Raw genomic sequence first — 23300 nt, forward strand, 5'->3', positions numbered from 1 at the left:
TAGTGCAGCTCTCATGGGATTCTTGTAATATCAGGAAACACAATGCCTGTGAAACATTGAGCTAGGTCAGAGCACAGCCACCATTCATAGGACATGTTATACTGTCACCACCAGAGCATCTTAACCAAATGAGTCTGAATCTCCTGACCTTTGAAGGAAAAATAACCTGGGCACCTTCACTGGCTGTGGCTTCCCTGGGGCCAATGCCTCAAAGGAGACATCATAAGGACTATCTCAGGCCAAGAATTAGAAATGTAGAATTGACCATTCCTACAACCAATGCTGAATTGGAAGCCTCAGTTGTCACGCTGTCCCTTACATTGGACTCTCAATTAGATTGCACCAAATACAAGTACACAGAGACCAAAGTAGACTTTTGATTGTTTTTATTTTTCCTATTATGAAAAATACTACAAACTTCAGGTAACAAGTATGGTGGCTTCCAGGTATATAAAATAAAAGACTTACAGGCAATCATGTGGTTAAAGAGCCCCTCGAGGACATGACAAGAAGATGCATGTTGGCTGTACTCAGAGGCATGGGGACAGGGTGGCTGAGGAACTGGTGGACATTAAGGAGAGAGAGCAGTGTTGAAGCCCCTGTGGCTGCCCCCTGGTCCAAACGCTGAGTCATGGCGGAATTTGTTCTTGATGCAGACTGAAAGCTTCTGTATGCCTAGTGGTTTGTAAACCGGTAATGCAACAGTGACACAGTAGAAAAAGACACAGGTGAACTGAAATGCCCAGTCTCCAAAAGAAGTCCCACTAGATCCTCAGCAGACACTTTTAAGGACAATAGCCAATGGGAAGCATTGTGTTAGGAACTCTTCTCATTGGCATAGATTGCTGGTCTCCCAAGTAGATAGATGACCATGCTGGTTAGTAGACCAGGCTCTTTAGGAAGAGGAGGAGGTACGTGTAGTAGGCAGATGTGTTCATGAGCTGCAGCTGCTCTAAAAGGAACATTTTATTAATTTCATGTGTTGTTTAGTATACATTTCAGATGACTTAGATTGAAGTGACACTCTCACACCAGCACAACTGGGTAATAAAAAACTCTATCACCATTACCACCACCACCATCACCACCACCAAGACAACTCAGAACCAACTTTTCAGGTCAAGTCAGTCAAACACTTGTGAAATTCACCTGGGATTTCCAAAGTCCTAAAAAGTTAAAAAACACAACCTTTTTTGTTTATAATGAATGAATCCATTGGGAAAAAGGCATTGGCAATAAAGAGCTTTTAATATTTCTTTGTCCCCACCATGTCTCTAAATAAGAATAAGTACAAATTAAATGTCACTAATTTTGACTCTCTCTGCTTGACTTATTTCACTCAGCATAATCTCTTCCAGTCCTGTCCATGTTGCTACAAAAGTTGGGTATTCATCCTTTCTGATGGAGGCATAATACTCCATAGTGTATATGGACCACATCTTCCTTATTCATTTGTCTGTTGAAGGGCATCTTGGTTCTTTCCACAGTTTGACAACCGTTATCATATGGTTTCACTTATGTGGAGCATAACAAATACCATGGAGGACAAGGGGAGATAGAGAGGAGAAGGGAGTTGAGGGAAATTGGAAGGGGAGGTGAACCATGAGAGACTATGGACTCTAAAAAACAATCTGAGGGTTTTGAAGGGGTGTGGGGGGGTGGGAGGTTGGGGGAACCAGGTGGTGGGTATTGGAGAGAGCACGGATTGCATGGATTACTGGGTGTGGTGCAAAAACAATGAATACTGTTACACTGAAAATAAATTTTTAAAAAATTTTTAAAATGTCACTAATTTTGAGAACTTTTAATGCAAAGCTTAAACCATATTTAATTTTTCAATAACCTATGAGATTATTATTTTCATTCCCATATTACAATAAACTCAGGACCAGGAGAGAAGCCATTTGCCTGATTTCATGTAACTAGTAAGTACTAGAATCCAGATTTCAATTTCAGCAACACCATATTCAAAAGCACTTTCTCAACTGCTCTTTAATTCTGCACCTCCATGTGCAATAAATAACCAAGACATCAAAATGATTAAGCAAAACTATAAAGTTGGATGATGGTGATGATGAAGATCAGAGCCCAGAAGTTTCTTGATATTGAACAAGGAGAGTGGATCAGCAGAGCTAGAACCAAAGCTCTTCATCACTACCTTTGTTCCTATGTGGGGAGAAAGAGCCAGGAGCTAGTACTTAATGATGTAGCAGCTAAGTGAGATACCTATGCTAGACATTTCACATATGTCACATTATATCTTCTATGACTGAGTTAGGTGTTATTTGTGTCATTTTTGATGGGTTCAGGAAATGTAAATAGTTTAACCATATTCATGCAACTTATAATTAAAAGAGTGGATTTTAAGTCCAATCTGTGGCACTTGAAGCCCTAAACTCACATCCCCTCTTCATGTGTGCACCTGTCTTAGGACCTTGGTTTTGGGATTTCAGGAAGAATAAAAACTAAGGTAGTATATGAACTCTAGATTTGGATGGTCTGGGATGAAGCCATAGATCTCACTGTATGGTGTGGAGACTTAAATAATTTCAGTTCAGTGACCTCATGTGTAAAGTGGGAATAAAATTATTCATAGCGAGTATTAAGGAACTAAACAAATGCAGTTCAACACAACACCTTCTGTACAAGAAGCTCTCTGTCAGTTCATGTTATTAACTACCAGCAAGAACATTTTTTTTTCTTTTAAATTTAGAAGCAACTTGATAATGTGTTTTCCTCAGTCAGTAGAAACAAAAGCTACAAAAATGAATGAAGTTCATTGCTGAAGGAATTCAGAACACATTTAAACCAACATTTGTAAAGGACACTCCTGAAAAATGATGGTTTGACTTTAAATATCACTCAGTGTATTTTGCAAGATCCTGCCATTCTGAGTTTTCTCCCTGACCAGGGAAGTTCAACAGTTATGCTGATCAGATGGGAAAATGTTATAGCATAACATAAAGGCAAACATAGATTAAAAACAAACCATTTTCATCATTCAGAGAAGCTTTTTTGGAGTTAATAGCAGCAAGCTCTAAAAGAAATGAGAACAAGTATTCCATTGTTTATATCTTTCTTTGACATTGTCTCTGTTGTGGCTATATGGGTAGATGGATGGTAGATGATAGATAGATACATGATGATGATAGATAGATAGATAGATAGATAGATAGTTGTAGAAATAATAAATTAGGGTTGCTGGGATCCTCTGCAGCCCAACATAGGTAAGAGGCCAGTGAAGCAGATCCACCTCCTCTGATCATTCTTGGCAAGATCCCATTAAAGCAGTACCACAAGCCTGGCAACACACAAGCTGTACAGACAAGGGCCAACAGCACTCCACAGTGAGTCCTGCTCCAGAGAGAGGGGAAGACAACGACACACCACTCTGTGGCCCCAGCAGTGGGCTGGAGATAGGCAGCTGGTCTAACTGCTGGCCCCACATACCAACAAAAGCTTCTCAGAGGACAACATAAGAAAGTGCCCTGCAGTTTGGTGCTACTTCATTTCTGGCAAACACCTCAACCAATTCAAGCCCAAGGCAGCCCCAGACCAACTCACTAACACTATAGGCACTGGACTCTGCCTACAACAGGCGAAGAGTCATTGCAAGCTGGTCTGAAGGCAAACACTTCTCAGCCACAACAGGAGGGTGCACACAACACACAGAAGAGACACCCCAGAAGCACCATTTTCTGGTGAAAAGGAGACATTGCATTGCCAGGCACTCCAGGACCTCTTCTTCATAAAGTCACTACTTCAGTGTGGGAGACATAGCTGACTTTCCTAATACATAGAAACATACACAGCACTAGGAAAAGTGGGGAGACAGAGGAATATGTCCCAAATGAAAGAGTAGAGCAAAATCATAACAATAGACCTAAAAAAAAACCACCAAAAATGGAAATAAGTTAACATGTCTGATAGTGAGCTAAAGTAATTCTTATGAAGATACTTGCCATGAGACCCTCCACAAAGAGATAGGAGACCTAAAAAAGAACCAGTTAGAGATCATGGATTTTCATTAAATGAAAATAAAAGTTCACTGAAATACATAGCAAATAAGTGGAAGTAGAAGAGATCAGCAACCTGGAGGACAGAGTAAAGGGAAGTAATCCAGCTGAGCAGATGAGGGAAGAAAAGTATATAAATGAGAATAGATCCAAGGAACTCAGTGACACTGTCAGGCATAACAGTTGTATGATACAGATCCCAGAAGGAGAAGAGTGAGAAAAGGGGATGAAAGATTTATTTGAATAAATAATAGCTGAGAATTTCCTGAATCTGGAGAGGGAAAGAGAAATCCAGATCCAGGAGGTACAAAGAGCCCCCAACAAAACCAACCCAAAGAGGTCTGTACCAAGACACAAAGTAAATAAGATGGCCAAAAGTAGTGATAAAGAGAGAATTTTAAAAGAAGCAAGAGAGATGAAAGCAGTTACATATAAGGGAACCCTCTTAGGCTGTTGTGGGTTTTTCAGCAGAAACTTTACAGGCCAGAAGAAGGTGGCAAAGATATATTGAAAATGCTAAAAGGAAACTACCTATAGCCAAGAATACACTATCCAGCAAGACTTTCATTCAGAATAGAAGGAGAGATAGAGTTTCCCAGAAAACATAAGTTAAATGCAAAACCAGCCACATCCCCATCACACATAATGCCATCAGCCTATGAGTCCCACAATCCAGCCACCCTCCTGCCTGAGTCAGTAGGCATGGCCTGCCACCTGCTCAATGCCAAGTGAACATACCTTCACCTCAGATTGACAAGGGCCCAAAGTGACACACTTCCACCTAAATTCCAGCCCTGTGCTCAAGTTTGTGCACAAGAGTGTGCATAATTATAACAGCAGAATGAAGAAACCCAAATAATGACAATTCTGTGCAATACATAGCAGATAAAAAGAGATTGCTAGGCTGAAAATATCTCCAACAAGCATATCAAAGAATAATACATACAGCATGATTCTGGTTAGTAAAAGAAATGAAACTGGGAAAAATAAAATAAGACTAGAAAAATAAAACAAGATGAAATCAGAGAGACTCTTAATCATAGGAAACAAACTGAAGGTTGCTGGAGAGGAAGGGAGTGAGAGGATCAGGTAGCTGAGTGATGGGCATTAAGGAGAGCACTGGATGGAATGAGCATTGGGTGTTATATACAACTAATGAATCACTGAACTCTACCTCATAAAATGAATAATATACTATATGATGATTAATTGAATTTAAATTAAAAAATGAACCCCCGCACTCAAAAAAATTACGACTGTCTGTATAATCTTACTCTGGTTAGTTTTAGGAAAGGATATAAATAAATACAATAAATATAGGAATAAGTCCATCCATGTTATGTCTTCAACAGCAAACATTTTCACTAAAATAATTTCATCTCCTCTTCATCACAGTTTAGGTGAAAGCAAAGGTAAATGTTTAACTCTACTTTGATCATTGGACTAACTAAGAATATGTGAAATAACAAAAATTCAACTGAGTAAATTTTAAAAATCTAATTGTCTGTATTTATCAAACTATTCATGAATTGAGCATCATCCTATCAGCAAGTAGAGGGAAACTCCATAAACCTACAAGAGAGGTTTGTCAAAATAGTAGTGAAAAAGAAATTATCAGCAAGGAATCCGTTTCTTTAGGCAAGGCCATTCTCCTCAGGGGAATAGATGGGGCCAATGAGTAAACATCCTAGTGCTGACCAAGAAATTCCCATGTCAACTGGTTAAAGGCTGCAATTCTAGGTGTTGAAACTGCAGCTGGGTAGGTATGAAGACTTTAATGACTTGTGGCCTTAAGCTAAGTGAGTGCATTTTGAGTGGTCTTCCTTTTTACCAACACTGCCTTTTGATCATCTCTCAGCTTAACTGAGAGCTGGATACTAGGCTGAATGTATTAACACCACTCTCAGCAACTTCTCTGAAGTTCTCACAGTAGTTGATGTTCTCCTGGGTGATATTCACATGTCTTGACATTTTTGCTTAACCCTTGTGATAGTCACAGGTTACCACTTCAGCTTTACCATTTTTAAGTTAGTCATTCTCTTCATTCTTTGTGATGTTCCAGTCTTAGAAAGATCATTTGCTTGGAGATTACTGGCTTTGAATTTGCGTGTCAAGCTTCTGAGAGAACATAAAGCACTAGGCAGATTATTTTGATGTCTGTAAACAGGATAATTCCCCATGTTTGAAGAGCTATTTGATGTCATTGGCCCCAAGGCTCAAAGCAATTAAAATCAAGTAAGTGAGAAAGCCCCTGCTGAAGGAATCACTCTGTTAAGCCAAATGGCTTGGCTCACAACATGAACTGATGTTATTGGTCTTTAACTTCCCCAATAATGTTCACCTGAGTATAGCATGTATCATTGCCTATAGCACAGATCTAGTCTTGCTCAGCTAAGTCATAATCAAGGGCTATCTTGCTTTTAAGAATTGCTTTGTCCAGAGCCTATGGACTTCTTCTGGGTACCCATTGCTTCAGGAGGGATTCTGCAACAATTTTTAAAATGGAGGAGAAGATCTTGATCATTCCTCACTTCCAATTATCCCTAACCATGGAAGTAGGTACCAGCCAAAGGAATGAATCCTGATGGCTTCTTGGTAGTCATACTAACTCAGGCTATATCTTTAACGGAGTCAACCATTGAGATGTCTTATTTACCTTGAGAAAAATTAGAACCAAGGTTAGGTTTTCTGCTATCCCAAAATAAAAATTTGCTCTAAAGTTCAGAGTTTAACCCCTTTAACAATCACCTGGGAGATATAGGCTATTGCCAGAGTAAAAGAAAAGAGGGAGAAAGGATTTCGTATTCAGTTAAAGTATGAAATCTTGAACCCTTGTTTAGGTGAAAGCAATCTACTTGGATATCAACTACTTTTCTTTCTCTCAATTTGATTCAGAAACTCCACAGTCTAGGCAGAACCAGATATCAGATGGAGACTTCTGTAGCTGTGTGATGTGCACCTGAGGCTTAATACCTTTTGTTTGACAGGAAGAGCACTAGGTATGATCCCTCTTCTACTGGGATTCGAGGGGTGTCTTCCTCTGACAATGTGTGTAAAATACCTAATCACCAGGCTCCAACCTGTGACTGAGAGGACAATTTTAATTGTTTTCTAAGAAGGTTTCTGTAACCTGGTGATGACAGGCTTGAACATCAAATGTTAGAGACTTATATTAGCTGGTCAGACTAGCAGGTGACACAAAGGATCAGCCGAAGGTTGTATAGAGACAATTTCAGAAAGTTTGCAAGGTTTTCCTAAAGATTCCTAAGATTTTCCCTGTGAAATAGGGGCCTTGATCACTGGAGATCACAGAAGGTGTGCCCCAAGGGGAAACCCATTTTTAACCATGTCTTTTCCACAATGAGAGCATCAGCCCCTTGGCAAGGAAAGGCTTAAACCCATCCAGAAAATACACAAACAATGACAAGGGCATATTAACAACACATACTGCCAGTGGAATGAAGTCCAACTGCAGGTGTTCAGAGAGTCCAGAGGGAGGAAGCATGAAGCCTCCCAAGAGTAAACAGGTGTTCTGGGGATTATAGACCTGATAAATTAGACATTGATGGTAAACTGTTTCATACTTTGGAGGTCTCCAATTGGTGGTTACCATGCCATTTCCCCAAAATTCAAAAAGAAGCTTTTAAGATTTTGCAATTTTTTTTTTAAGATTTTATTTATTTATTTGTCAGAGAGAGAGCGAGCGAGAGCGAGCATAGGCAGACAGAGTGGAAGGCAGAGTCAGAGGGAGAAGCAGGCTCCCTGCAGAGAAAGGAGCCCGATGTGGGACTCGATCCCAGGACGCTGGGATCATGACCTGAGCCGAAGGCAGCTGCTTAACCAACTGAGCCACCCAGGCGTCCCAAGATTTTGCAATTTTGGACCCACCTCCATGGCTCTGTCAGTTAAACAACTGCATTCAGCTAAGGTCCTGATCCCAAGGTGCTGGGATGGAGCCCTGCATCAGGCTCTCTGCTCAGCAGGAAGTCTGCTTTTCTCTCTTCGTCTCTCCCACTTATTTTATCTCTCTCTGTCAATTAAATAAAACTTTTAAAAATAAAGATTTTGTAATTTTGCTTTATATCTGTAATCTAGGTGGAAATAAACAGATGTGTCATGAAAAATAATAAATGAAAATTTAAAAAAGAAAAATAAACAGGTATATCAGAAAATGGTGAGCTACTCTCTGTAGAATTTATGGAACCCATTAGCTAAGACTCTGTGCCTCTCTGTCTACTTGTGATCTCTCTCTCTGTCAAATAAATAAATATCTTTTTTTAAAAAAAAGAACAAAAATTCAACTACATAAATGTTAAAGATCTAATGGTACTATTATTCAATCAGTCAATGAATCACACAGCATCCCATCTAGGAAGGAGATGAGAACTCAGAGAGCGAGAAGAAAAAAGAAAATTCTTAACAAAGAATTCATTGCTTTAGGTAAGGTCAGCCTCCTGAGAGGAATGGAAGGGGTCCTCAGGAAAACTCTTGGTACTGACCAGGAAATTCCCATGTTGACTGGGTAAATGTTACTATTCTGGGGGGTTGAAATTGCACTGGGGTTAGGTGTTAAGTCCTGGTTTAGTGACTTGCAACCTTAAACTAAGTGTTGTCATTTTGGGTATGTGAGTTTTTTTGTTTTTATTTTTATTTTTGTTTTTTCAATGCTCCAAGAAGACAAAGTTTTACTTCAGAAATTTCAACTTGCATATAGAAAACTCTTCACAGTTGTTGTTATGTGCTTGTTCACCACTGCTTAAAAGGTGCTTGTGAGGACAGAAGAAAGAGAAATTAAGGAGTCAATCCCATTTACAATTGCACCCCAAACCATAAGATACCTAGGAATAAACCTAACCAAAGAGGCACAGAATCTATACTCAGAAAACTATAAAGTACTCATGAAAGAGTACAAGAAATTGAGGAAGACACAAAGAAATGGAAAAATGTTCCATGCTCCTGGATTGGAAGAATAAATATTGTGAAAATGTCTATGCTACCTAAAGCAATCTACACATTTAATGCAATTCCTATCAAAGTACCATCCATGTTTTTCAAAGAAATGGAACAAATAATTCTAAAATTTATATGGAACCAGAAAAGACCTCGAATAGCCAAAGGGATATTGAAAAAGAAAGCCAATGTTGGTGGCATCACAATTCCGGACTTCAAGCTCTATTACAAAGCTGTCATCATCAAGACAGCATGGTACTGGCACAAAAACAGACACATATATCAATGGAACAGAATAGAGAGCCCAGAAATAGACCCTCAACTCTATGGTCAACTAATCTTTGACAAACAGGAAAGAATGTCCAATGGAAAAAAGACAGCCTCTTCAATAAATGGTGTTGGGAAAATTGGACAGCCACATGCAGAAAAATGAAATTGGACCATTTCCTTACACCACACACAAAAATAGACTCAAAATGGATGAAGGACCTCAATGTGCGAAAGGAATCCATCAAAATCCTTGAGGAGAACACAGGCAGCAACCTCTTCGACCTCAGCTGCAGCAACATCTTCCTAGGAACATCGCCAAAGGCAAGGGAAGCAAGGGCAAAAATGAACAATTGGGATTTCATCAAGATCAAAAGCTTTTGCACAGCGAAGGAAACAGTTAACAAAATCAAAAGACAACTGACAGAATGGGAGAAGATATTTGCAAACGACATATCAGATAAAGGACTAGTGTTCAGAATCTATAAAGAACTTAGCAAACTCAACACCCAAAGAACAAATAATCCAATCAAGAAATGGGCAGAGGACATGAACAGACATTTCTGCAAAGAAGACATCCAGATGGCCAACAGACACATGAAAAAGTGCTCCATATCACTCGGCCTCAGGGAAATACAAATCAAAACCACAATGAGATATCACCTCACACCAGTCAGAATGGCTAAAATCAACAAGTCAGGAAATGACAGATGCTGGCGAGGATGCGGAGAAAGGGGAACCCTCCTACACTGTTGGTGGGAATGCAAGCTGGTGCAACCACTCTGGAAAACAGCATGGAGGTTCCTCAAAATGTTGAAAATAGAACTGCCCTATGACCCAGCAATTGCACTACTGGGTATTTACCCTAAAGATACAAACATAGTGATCCAAAGGGGCACGTGCACCCGAATGTTTATAGCAGCAATGTCCACAATAGCCAAACTATGGAAAGAACCTAGATGTCCATCAACAGATGAATGGATAAAGAAGATGAGGTATATATACACAATGGAATACTATGTAGCCATCAAAAGAAATGAAATCTTGCCATTTGCGACAACATGGATGGAACTAGAGTGTATCATGCTCAGCGAAATAAGTCAAGCGGAGAAAGACAACTATCATATGATCTCCCTTATATGAGGAAGTGGTGATGCAACATGGGGGCTTAAGTGGGTAGGAGAAGAATCAATGAAACAAGATGGGATTGGGAGGGAGACAAACCATAAGTGACTCTTAATCTCACAAAACAAATTGAGGATTGCTGGGGGGAGGGGGGTTGGGGGAAGGGGGGTGGGGTTATGGTCATTGGGGAGGGTATGTGCTTTGGTGAGTGCTGTGAAGTGTTAAACCTGGTGATTCACAGACCTGTACCCCTGGGGATAAAAGTATATGTTTATAAAAAATAAAATTTTTTTTTTAAAAAAGGTGCTTGTGAATCACAGGGAAAAGCACAAACTGATTCCTTCTTTATGTGCCCTCTGTGGCCTTGTTCTGTACTGTTAATGCCAGGACTTGACTGAGTCTAATGAATTACTGGGTCACAGTGGGGCCAGAGCACATTCTTCTGTCTGCTGACACTGTATGAATATGACCAGTGTCTACACCAATGGAGCTCTTTTGGGACACCATGCTCGAATCATGCCTAAATCATAGGTACCCTGAGTGATTACGAAAAATAAATTTGCATTACTATAGTGATCCTTTTTGGGAGAGTAGTTCATCCTGCAGGTCTGGCATTCACTAGGACTGCAATAATGTTTGCTGAGCAGGTTTACCAATGGTAAGAAATATATTCATTGTGTAGAATGTAAGAACTTTTAAACACGTAAGCCTCATCAAATCTTTATTGCAGGGTGTCAGCTTCTGCTATGTCAGCTTGCCTTCTGTTCTCTCATCAATACTAAAACCTCAGTAGCCAAATTACTATCTCTGGTTGATCTGTGATTTGGCTCCATCAAATGAACATTTTGTCTCCTATAACTCATTGTTTATGGGTTACACTTTGAGTAGAGCAAGATGGGAGTGAGAAGGACTGTGATGCTGAGAAGTACATTCTTGAAAGATTGTTGTTATGCTCTTATTTCTTGATCAAGTAAAATCATCAAAAGTGGACACTGAACATTTCTTTTGTGTGAAGTTTCTAGGTGCTCTCATGTGTATTGTTTCATTTAATCCATAAAATGACTATAAAAAATATCACCATGACATTAATATTTATGATGATCAAACTGACATGAGAAAAGCTAAGTGAATTTGCCTTTCATTTTTTCTCTGTATGTTCCATAGGCCATGCTATTTATTTTTAAGATTTATTATTTATTTTGAGAGAGAGAGAGAAAGAGAGAGAATGAGCACAGGGGAAAGAGGCAGATGGAAGAAGACTCAAGCAGACTCCATGCTGAGCATCGAGCCCAATGCCACACCTTGATCTCAAGAGCCTGATATCATGACCTAAGCTGAATAAGGAGCCACCCAGGTGCTCCCAAAGCCCATACTATTTGAATTCTATTGAGAAATAGCATGACATTTATTAACATAAATGGAACAACATTAGAGAAAAATTTCTATTTGCTTGTTTTCATTAATACTTGACAGAAAATGGAGGGTCATCCCTTTGAAACAAAGAGTTCTGGGAGGTTATATTCATGTTTATATGCACATACCTTTGTATATAGAAGGAAAAGGAATCCCTTGATCAATTTTTCTTCTATCACTCTCATGGTTGACGATACATTTGTGTTTTTCATCCATTGATGCTCCAGTCACGGTCAGTCAGCTGAATTTCATGTGTGTGTCATTAGTCTTCACGGTGTCTCCCTGCTGGGATTTCAGATTTGTTTTGTCATCCTTTTCTCCCCAATCTATCTTGATAACATTAGGGGGAAAATCCTCAAGAAAACAAAGATATGTTCCAGCCCTATGGACTTTTATTTCAGTAATTGAAGGAAGACAAATTGTGGGCTTGGGAGAAATATTTTCATCAGGACTTTTTTTTTTTTTTTAAGATTTTATTTATTTATTTGACAGAGAGAGATCAGAAGCAGGCAAAGAGGCAGGCAGAGAGAGAGAAGGAAGCAGGCTCCCGGCTGAGCAGAGAGCCTGATGCGGGGCTCGATCAAAGGACCCTGCGATCATGACCCAAGCCGAAGGCAGCGGCTTAACCCACTGAGCCACCCAGGTGCCCTTCATCAGGACTTTTATATGTTGAAGAAAGTGGAATAACAATTAAAACATAATTAGAGGGCATCTGAGTGGCTCAGTCAGTTAAGCGTCTTTGGATCCAGGGTCTTGGGATGGAGCTTCACAACAGGCTTTCTGCTTAAGGGGGAGGCTGCCTCCCCCTATCTCTCTGTCCACTGCTTTGGCTACTGGTGCTTCCTCTCTCTTTGTCAAATAAATAAATAAAACATTAAAGAAATAATTAGAGAAACACAAACATGGTGTGGTTACACCCAGAAATAATTAAAGGAAGAAAAGTTGCTATAGGATTAGTGCTTACTGTGGCTTTTCATCCACAGAGGGTTACGACATGCTTATTTTCTTAGTTTCCATGGAAAAAGAGATTCTAGAGGTGTGTAACTTGCCCAAAGTTACAGTTGTAAAGAGACTAGATCAAAATATGGAATATTTAAAAATAAAACATAGTCACTTCTTCGAATGGGAATCCATCAAGTTGATATTTTAGTTATAAATATGGATCCCATGCCCATTTCTTTCTTTTCCTTTTTTTTTTTTTAAAGACAAGTCTTTTATTTGGTAGTGTATTTAATTTTAAATTAGTGAAGTGTATCCACCTTGTCAAAAAAAGATTATTTATTTATTTATTTGACAGAAAGAGAGATCACAAGTAGGCAGAGAGGTAGGCAGAGAGAGAGGAGGAAGCAGGCTCCCTGCCAAGCAGAGAGCCCGACGCGAGGCTCAATCCCAGGACCCCAGGATCATGACCTGAGCCAAAGGCAGAGGCTTTAACCCACTGAGCCACCCAGGTGCCCCCCCACCATGCCCATTTCTAATACTGTAATTCTTCTCCTTGGTTTTTGATTTTATAGAACAACTCCTCACATCTGAACCACTTCAGGATTTTGAGTAGGGCAATGTTTAATGCTGCACCTCCAAATTATTTACAATGCCTGAAATTTAGAAACAAAATGACTATATTTCCAAAACTTGTATTTAAAAAAATATTGATTATTTTCAGAAATGTTCTTAGAGTAACCTAATCAAGTAATGCAGGAATTTTGTCCTGCCTTAGGAAATATTCACTAAAAGTACAATCTATATTGGAATTTCATTTGAAGTCACCTTGGCTAGGAAGACACCATATTTTGACTTTTAGCATGTCTCTCCAAATATGAATCTGTCCTACAAGACTGCTGAACCTGTTGTAGTACCCCTCAGTTTTATTTCATTTTGACTGCTGAATAAAGTTCTATCTAATGGTGTCATGTTAACAGTCATGATCAGAATTTCTTGCAGATATAATGCCAAATTATAATGAAACATCATGGTTCTCAAGGGCATGTCCTTTGAAGCTTGGATTATTTCTTTGTTACACATGTATTATTAATTAATGATTTAAGTTACAAACAGTAGAACCCTTTCCAATTTGATTCCAACTGGAACTCAAATACTTTAGTAATTTTCTCTTTCCACTAGTTTGGAATTAGAATAATAATTTCATGGACCATTTCCTAAGAAAAGAAGAGTTGGATTTCTCCTTTGAGAGGAAAGGAAAAAGAATTCTTCAGAATTTTTGCCTGTGCATAAAAGCTCCTTATTTTTATACTAAATGAGCAAGCAAACAATGAGGCTTTTTATTCATACCATAAGTAGAAATTAGGTCATAATGTACTTGTTTTAATTTTGTACATCTTCTTTATAGTACAAATAGTATTTTATTGATTATAATAGTAAGACACTGTATATTTCATCAATCATATACTTTGCTTTTAATTTTAAAAGCTCATTTTATAAAGCAAAATTTATTTTTCAAAGTACACAGTATTTACATCATTTTTGCCTCAAGTGAATATAGTAAAGAATCTAGTTTTCACCTTAAAAAGTTTGGTTTTCATAGGAATACTTCTGATTCACTATAATAAATCACTTGAAAATCAAATAATGAACTTGGAATAATCTGGATGATAAGACACTACATTTACCTCCTGTCACTTTGCCTTAGTTAGATTCCTGAAGTTTCATTCTTGTCAGGATAAGAAGGAATCTTGAACTTCCATAATTTTTTCAATGTGATAGCTAACTGAGCATTAAACAGTATTCTTGATTACATATGGTTTGTGCTTATATTTTATGGAATTATGTTACATGATTTTTCATTCAGTATTCCTTTTTCTAAAAATACCTTATTTATTTATTTTAGAGAGAGAGTAGGGGGAGAGCGACAGAGTAAGAATCCAGAGCCCACTCTATGCTCAGCCTGGAGCCCAACATTAAGCTCAGGGCTCAGTCCCACTACCCTGAGTTCATGAGCAGATGCTTAATTGAAGAGCCACCCAGGTGTCCCTCAACATTCTTAACTAAACTTATTAAGAGTGTTTTTTTAATGGCCATAATCATTTTCATTCATTTATAAAATAGAAACTGGTCTATTTTTTTAAATTTTTATTTTTTAAATTTCTTTTCAGTGTTCTGGAATTCATTGTTTATAGACCACACCCAGTGCTCCATGCAATATGTGCCCTCCATAATACCTACCACCAGGCTCACCCAACCTTCCACCCCTCCCCCTCCCAAACCCTCAGTTTGTTTCTCAGAATCCACAGTCTCTTGTGGTTCGTCTCCCCCTCCAGTTTCCCCCAACTCACTTCTCCTCTCCATCTCCCCATGTCCTCTGTATTATTCCTTCACAAATAAGTGAAACCATATGATAACTGATTCATTCTGCTTGACTTATTTCACTAACATAATCTCTTCCAGTCCCGTCCATGTTGATACAAAAGTAGGTATTCATCCTTTCTGATGGAGGCACAATATTCCATAGTATATAGAAACCATATCTTCTTTATCCATTCATCCGCTGAAGGGCATCTTGGTTCTTTTCAGAGTCTGGTGACTGTAGTCATTGCTGCTGCTATGAACATTGGGGTACAGATGGCCCTTCTTTTCACTACATCTGTATCTTTGGGGTAAATACCCAATAGTGCAATTTCAGGGTCATAGAGTAGCTCTATATTTAATTTCTTAAGGAATCTCCACACTGTTTTCCAAAGTGGTTGCACCAACTTGCATTCCCACCAACAGTGTAAGATGAGAAACCAGTTTATAAAATAAATATTTTTATAATATATTTATATTATTAATATAACATAAATATAAAAATATAATATTTATAAATATATGAAATATAATATATTTATATTTTAATATTCATAATCAGAAAAATTTTTAGGTAAGTTGCCTTAGTTGTCTATATTTGATGGATATAAAGCAGTATGAATTCTATATAAATTAACCAAGTACAATGACATTTTCAATTAAGTATGGTATTTTGTATCTGCATATTAATATTGATTCAAAATTCCTCTATTTTTATTCTCCTCATTTTTGTTAAAAAAAAAAACTGAGGGCTTTGGAGGGGAAGGGGCAGGGAGTTAGGTGAACTGGTGATGGGTATTAATTTGGGCATGTATTGTATGGAGCGCTGGTGTGGTGCATAAACAATGAATCTTGGAACACTGAAAAAATAAAATTAAATTTAAAAAATGCTTAAAGCTATTTCTTATATAAATACAAATTTCAAAGTTATGACATTTTAAACTATATTTAAAAGTAGTAACTGTATTTCTAAATGTATTCCTAAGTATTTTCTACATAAAATTCAAAATTTTAATTTTTTTTCTACTAAATACCAGTATGAAGCCCAAACTTTTTTGTGTTAGACATGGTATCATAAATTAAGGGACTAAGATTGAAGTATGTATAACAACTTAAAAATTTAAAAAAATAATTTTTAATTTTAATTTCATTTTTGTGTCAAATTAGGGAGAAGTCCATTAAACAAATACCTCTAAATTCAGGGGTTTTGTGTATCATTTTACAGTAAGGTAACTTTCCACTAGAGTGGTTAGAAGTAGAGCCAAATCTTCAGAAGAATTTCTGCTCTGTCAGTATGATTCCCTACAAACCACTCTCCATACTGGATACAATTATTCCTTTAGGTTTGAAATGGGGCAACATCTATGTAGCACCTGTTATGTGTTAGACAATGTGCCAAGTACCTGATTTACAGTCTTTCATTTGATTTTCATATGCCTCCCTCATACATCCTGTTATCCCATCTTTTGGATTAGAAAACTGAGGCCAGAGAATAATCACCCAAGTTCACATAAGCAATAAGTGGTGGAGTCAGATCTCGAGGTCAGCCTGAGTCCAAAGTGCAGGCTTTCTGCCAACTTCCTTTCACCACCAGAAAAGGCAATGTGTCAACTCACATAAATTATCTGTCATGATCAACTTTGTTCTTGGGCCAGATGTTTTCAAGACAATTACACATGTAGTGCATGAACACTTCATGCAAGTCTACTAAGACACAAGGTCAGAGGCTATTACAGTGTTTGCACAATGTTATCTATGCTGACCTTTACTGGAAAGATTCATACTGGTATAGAAATCTTTCCTAAGATAACCACATCTAGACATGCTATGAAAATGAGAAATCATAATTATTATTACCATTATTATTAGCAATTTGTTTGTGATGACTGTGTTCTCCAACATGACATTTTAATCTCATGAGACCAAACCTTCACTTACTAATGGGAATGCAGTATTTGGGGATAACAATTGGACCTATGTAAATTGAGCACCAAGATTTATTCCTTTGTTTGCATCTCTCTTTGCTCTACTAGGTCGGGAATTATCCGAACCATGGTCACTGAAAATGTGTCTTCCGATGCCTTTCCAGTGATAAGAAAATCAAAGTTAGTAAAATTAGTAAAGTAAAGGAAAGAAGTTAGTAAAGTCTAGTAATAAGGGGTCACTTCATGGAACAGATTCACCTGTGCTGTCCAGAGCAAATGGCATTTTCCCCCACCAACAGCACAATCTCTGAGCATTCCAAGCTCTCATCAGAAAAATCTACCTCAAAATGATTTTCTTCTAGTTCATGTTCAAAGTTTGGGTTCAAACTCTACAGTGGGCCTTCATGATGAACAATTAAATCAGTGTCTGGTTGCCTTGACCTCCAAGCTTCCTATTCTCACATTAGATTCCTAGACTGTCACCTGCCTGACCAAGTCTGCTGAAGGTCACTATCTGTGAATAACATTAAATATCATGGGGCCTATTATAAGGATGCAGTGGTAACATGAAGTGCATTTGTTAAAGACCATTTTTAAAAATGTATATGGAAGGCAATGTGTACTTCGTCACTTCACATTGATCTTAAATGATTCAGGCATTGAAGTCCTTTTCTCATTTTATGGTGGGAAAAACATATTTCAAAATTTGGTGTGCTTCATTTTCTCAGTTAATAAAAAGTATGTACTCTAATACATTTTTCTCTTACCTTTGAACATAAAATTGTACCCTATGCTTCATGCTAGATAATCACAGGACTTCCTTCTTCTGTTTTCATTTCCTTAGTTCTTTTCTTCTATTTTCATTCCATTGCCTAACCCTATTTCATATTTTATCTTAGTGCTTTTCAAATATATTTTGAAAATAGGGAGTATAAATAAATGAGATTATGCTGAGTGAAATAAGTGAAACAGAGAGATTCAATTATCATATGGTCTCACTTACTTGTGGAGCATAAGGAATAACATGGAGGACATTGGGAGAAGGAGAGGAGAAGGGAGTTGGGGGAAATTGGAGGAGGAGATGAACCATGAGAGAATGTAGACTCTGAGAAACAAACTGAGGGTTTTGGAAGGGAGGTTGTGGGGAGTTGGGTGAGCCTGGTATTAAGGAGGGCATATATTGCATGGAGCACTGGGTCTGATGCATAAACAATGAATCTTGGAACACTGAAAAAATAAAGTTAAAAAAAATTCCACAATATCTTGGTCTACCTACTTTTAAAACTTCTAGTAAAAAGTTAAATGTATATAAATAAACATTTTCAAGACCTGAAAAATAAATAAATAAATAAATAAGAAATCGTTTGTGCACTAGAGCTTTTTCTTTTTCAGCCCTAGAGCTTGATATTTTGGTGAGGTCTATATCAAAGGTGGCATGAAAAATGGGAGAAGATATTTGCAAATCCTGCTCTGTGATATAGATGCAAAACATTTAGAATTCAAACAAGCTGAAATGCCAGAGCAGAAGATGAAGCTTTCACTCCAAAATTAAACCTCATAAAATAGAGGTCGCCTTATGTTTTAGTCTGGGCAACCTCTCATTTTAAAAGATGGTCTTCCAATACTCTTCTTTGATTAAACAATGCACTTGGACAACATATCAACCTGAAATAGACTCAATTAAAGTAAGTTTAAAGGAAGTATCAGTAAAAAATAAATACATAAATAAATAAGTTTAATATGGATTTGGTAAATTTTACATGGAATTAAAGTCTCTATACTCTATGCTTACATTGTACATACACATAATAACAAAATAGATGAAAAAAAAAGGGAAGAGAGAGAGTTTGACTTATTCATTGCCAATTTGGATACCTTCTATTTCTCTTTGTTGTCAGATTGCTGTTGCTAGGACTTCTAATACTATGTTGAACAAGAGTGGTGAGAGTGGGCATCCTTGTCGTGTTCCTGATCTCAAAGGGAAGGCTGCAAGCTTTTTCCCATTGAGGATGATATTTGCTGTGGGTCTTTCATAGATAGATTTGATGAAGTTCAGGAATGTTCCCTCTATCCCTATACTTTGAACCGTTTTAATCAGGAACAGATGCTGGATTTTGTCAAATGCTTTTTCTGCATCAATTGAGAGGACCATGTGGTTCTTCTCTTCTTCTCTTATTAATTTGTTCTATCACATTGATTGATTTGTGAATGTTGAACCATCCTTGTAGCCCAGGAATGAATCCCACCTGGTCATGGGTTTGAAGCAGCGGGGGCGGGAGGGTGGGAGGTTGGGGGAACCAGGTGGTGGGTATTAGAGAGGGCATGGATTGCATGGAGCACTGGGTGTGGTGCCAGAACAATGAATACTGTTATGCTGAAAATAAATAATTTTAAAAAAATGAAAAAAAGGCTTTTATTTTTTAAGTGGATAAATGTGTCTTTCAATAACATATCCAAAGACATCATCATTAAGGTATCCCCAGAAACTCAAAGCCTAAGGTGACTTTCAAAATTTGCTCTAATATATACATTTTAGATAGAGTTGAAGAATCTGAACTAGATTTTTAATGAAATGTGAGGTTTGAAAAAAGTGGTATTTCTCATGCTATTTATAATAATATAATTTTTAATTTGTAGATATAATCTAATGAAGATATACATTATTAAAAATGAATATGTGAGGGATGCCTGGGTGGCTCAGTCTTTTAAGTATCTGTCTTTGGCTCAGGTCATGATCCCAGGTCCTGGGACAGAGCTCACCACACTGATCTCCATGCTCAGCTGGGAGTCTGCTTCTCCCTTTCTGTCTGCCTCTCATCTCAGCTTTTGTGTGCTCCCCCCGCCCCTCTCTCTCTGGTATGCGTGCTTTCTCAAATAAACAGTAAATAAAAAGTTTTATTTAAAAAGTGAATTTTTGACTTTTTATTTGTATTAGTATAATTTTTATATATTCAATTATAAAACCTCTTCCTTGTTTATATCCAGATGTTTCCACTGAAAAGGGAGAGATCAACTTAATTGAGGCTAACAATATTACTACATTCTACTCATTTTTATAAACATCCAAAATGAGTCTTAGAAATTGAAAGTATTCTACAAATACTGAACAATTGTTCTAAAGTGACCTGTGGAATAGATCAAAATTAATATATTTTTCGATACTCCTGATTTTAAAAACTCCACTGGGTGATAATTGGAATTTGTAGAACTGACTTTTTAATGATTGACCATGTACCAACCTATGCAGTAGATATTTTCATATCGAATATCATTTAGTTCTACAGCATCCACTTGAGATGGTTGTTACATTGACAGAGTGAATGGGTGGAAATATAGCAAATGCTAACAGAGTAAGTGTCATAATTTTTTAATTTTTAATTTTTTTCCAAACTTCCAAATAATACATGGGCATGTATTATTTTTATACCTCTAAGAAAGCAAAGATTGGTGAATGAAAATTTATTTGCTGAAGGTTGAGGATACAGAAAGCAAAAGATCCAGAAACATAGTCCACATCTTCTCTGCACCTCAGTCTCCTAAAAATAAAATTTTCAAGACCTCATGAATTACATCTATTTAATTAGGTTTATTTATCGATTTATATATATATATATTTATCAATATATATATATATATATATATATATATATATATATATATAATTCAATTTATATTGAAGTAAGTTGGGGGGAAAAATGGGACTAGAAATTTGCTTTTCAGTTTATCAATTCATGTGTGCCTATGATCAAAACCAGAAAAGTACAAAAATATTTCTTTCACTTTTCCAAAGTTTCAACAGCCTTGTGAAAATTCTTTGAAAACATTTATTTGACTAGATCCTTTAGGGTAGATACATCCCTGTAGATGTTTTCCCTCATCAAGCAAAATTTTATCTCTAAGTCTAATGAAGAATGAACAAATTTACTAGACTGAATTTAGAAAAAACAAACCCAGCTTATGAGGAAGTGGTGATGCAACATGGGGGCTTAAGTGGGTAGGAGAAGAATAAATGAAACAAGATGGGATTGGGAGGGAGACAAACCATAAGTGACTCTTAATCTCACAAAAAAAAAAACTGAGGGTTGCTGGGGGGAGGGGGTTTGGGAGAAGGGGGTGGGATTATGGACATTGGGGAGGGTAGGTGCTTTGGTGAGTGCTGTGAAGTGTGTAAACCTGGTGATTCACAGACCTGTACCCCTGGGGATAAAAATATATATTTATAAAAAATAAAAAATTAATAAAAAAAAGACATTCTTGGATATGTTTGTGCAGTTGAGTATGTTGATATCTGATACAAATTGCCTTAGACAAAAAGACAAGCTTATAAATTTTTGTTAATATTTTCTTTTAGTTATTTTTGGAATCACATAAATAAAATACACAAATTTCTATACAATTTTTCAACACAGAAATCTCTAAGGGGCCCAACAGCTCCACCCTGTAGAGAATCTCAGATACTCTAGCTAGTTAGCTCCTTGTTACTGTCTTCCATGCTAGCTCAGACAGCAACTACCTCTCCAAGGATCCCACTGCTATTTATGACCAAACTGGGACCAATCCTACAATTCTGAGCTAGCACCAGCACATAGCCTGCCCCCACTCTACCCACACCCCAGCATCACTGCCTCCCCTCCCCAACTACAGGGAAGAATTAAAAAATATTTTACCTGTAACCCTGAGAATTGTGCCAGGACCAAGCACTTTGCTGCTCTTCCAGCTATTCCAGGTAAACCGTCTGAAAATTTTTTACAGAAATTTCCCTGTGCACCTCTTTTAAAATGTGTTTGTATTTTTTCAATATTTATATGTAAACAGACACTGTTAACATTAAACAAAGATGAATCTCAAGCAAAATCACATTAGATATGAACATAGTCAAGAATGGGTGACCTGACCCCTCTCTGCCTGGACAGATTGTGTCTGTCTTTCCCAACTCACTCACACACATTGGAGAGTCTGATTTTACCTTTTCTCACTATGTTTTGGAAACTTCTAAATCTTTTCTCTTAAAAGATTATCATGTATTGGACCAGTTCTTTTCCTAGATGCCAGTTTCTAGATGCCATTCCTAGACGTACCAGTTCTTTTCCTAGATCTCCTTTTCCAGGAGATGCGTTCCCTCTGTTTCTGCAACTTAGAGTTACTACTTCTATGATTTTACAGAGGAACAAAATAGAAATATGTATTTTAATATTCAAAATATGAATGTTCAATATTTTATAGGTATATATTTTTGTATCTCTACATATTGAGGGGATGGATATCTGGTTTGATTATAAAGTAATTTCTTTCCAGAATTCAGTTCTCTCTGATACAAGAACAGATGAGTTTTTAGAGTATGAAATATTAATGATGATCTCTTAACCCATTTATTCCTGAAAAACTGTTCCTTTGAACTCCAAATTACCCTAACAAGTTCCAGGATATTGATTTAATACCCTGAGCTGCTCATCAGAAGATCCTCTCTATTGGTCTTTCTGCAGATGTCCCAGCAGGAGTGCAAAGGCAGCTCTGAGTTCTGCAACTGAGACCTGCATGTAGTACAACTGCTCCTTCCATAGTCCCAGCAGATTTGATCCCAATACAGAAAGACTGAATGAAATGGTGTTAAAAGGACTTGCCCTTTTATAAAAATACCCTAAATTTCACATTGTGAAAATTTAATAAATGCAGATTCAACAAGACTTCCTTGATGTCTTGGGAGGAATAGAAGCAATTTTAGTGCCATGATTAGAAATGGAAGCATTGTTTTCTGCATGAGGAGTCATACAAATTTTGAGCTATTACTATTACACATTCAACTACATAGTCTGTTTAAAACGTCAGACTACAAAAGACTATATATTCAGAATACACTTATGGCTTAATGTTTCTCATAGCATATAATGGTATAGACCATGCACTAAGGAACAAACAAGTATCTACTGGGTCCCAAACTTTGCCATAGTAACTAGCCATGTGAATGTAAGCAAATAATGAACTCTCTAAGTCTCAGCTTCCCATCAGAGAAATTGGAATAAGAACATCCCCTGTGGGGCAGCTGGGTGGCTCAGTGGGCTAAAGCCTCTGCCTTCAGCTCTGGTCATGATCCCAGAGTCCTGGGATCGAGCCCCGAGTCGGGCTCTCTGCTTAGCGGGGAGCCTGCTTCCCCCTCTCTCTCTGCATGCCTCTCTGCCTGCTTGTGATCTCTGTCTGTCAATAAAAAAAAAATTATAAAAAAAAAAGAACATCCCCTGTATAATGCTCTTAAGGATTGAGATAAGGCAAGAAACAAGGCAGTATGGTGTCTGACTCTCACTAAAGA

The 23300-nt window shown here is 37.5% G+C and overlaps 1 long non-coding RNA gene across 1 annotated transcript; it reads right to left on the bottom strand.

The window, feature by feature from the left end:
* Window positions 1-449: 449 nt before the first annotated feature.
* Window positions 450-21732, bottom strand: LOC132016058 (uncharacterized). The gene is made up of 3 exons (XR_009403880.1): window positions 21664-21732; window positions 11900-12056; window positions 450-952 (listed from the first exon to the last, which is right to left on the bottom strand). It is a non-coding gene; the product is annotated as an uncharacterized LOC132016058 (long non-coding RNA).
* Between the last annotated feature and the right edge of the window lie 1568 nt (window positions 21733-23300).

The sequence above is a fragment of the Mustela nigripes genome, chromosome 4 (genome assembly GCF_022355385.1).
Source record: "Mustela nigripes isolate SB6536 chromosome 4, MUSNIG.SB6536, whole genome shotgun sequence".
NCBI lineage: Eukaryota > Metazoa > Chordata > Mammalia > Carnivora > Mustelidae > Mustela > Mustela nigripes.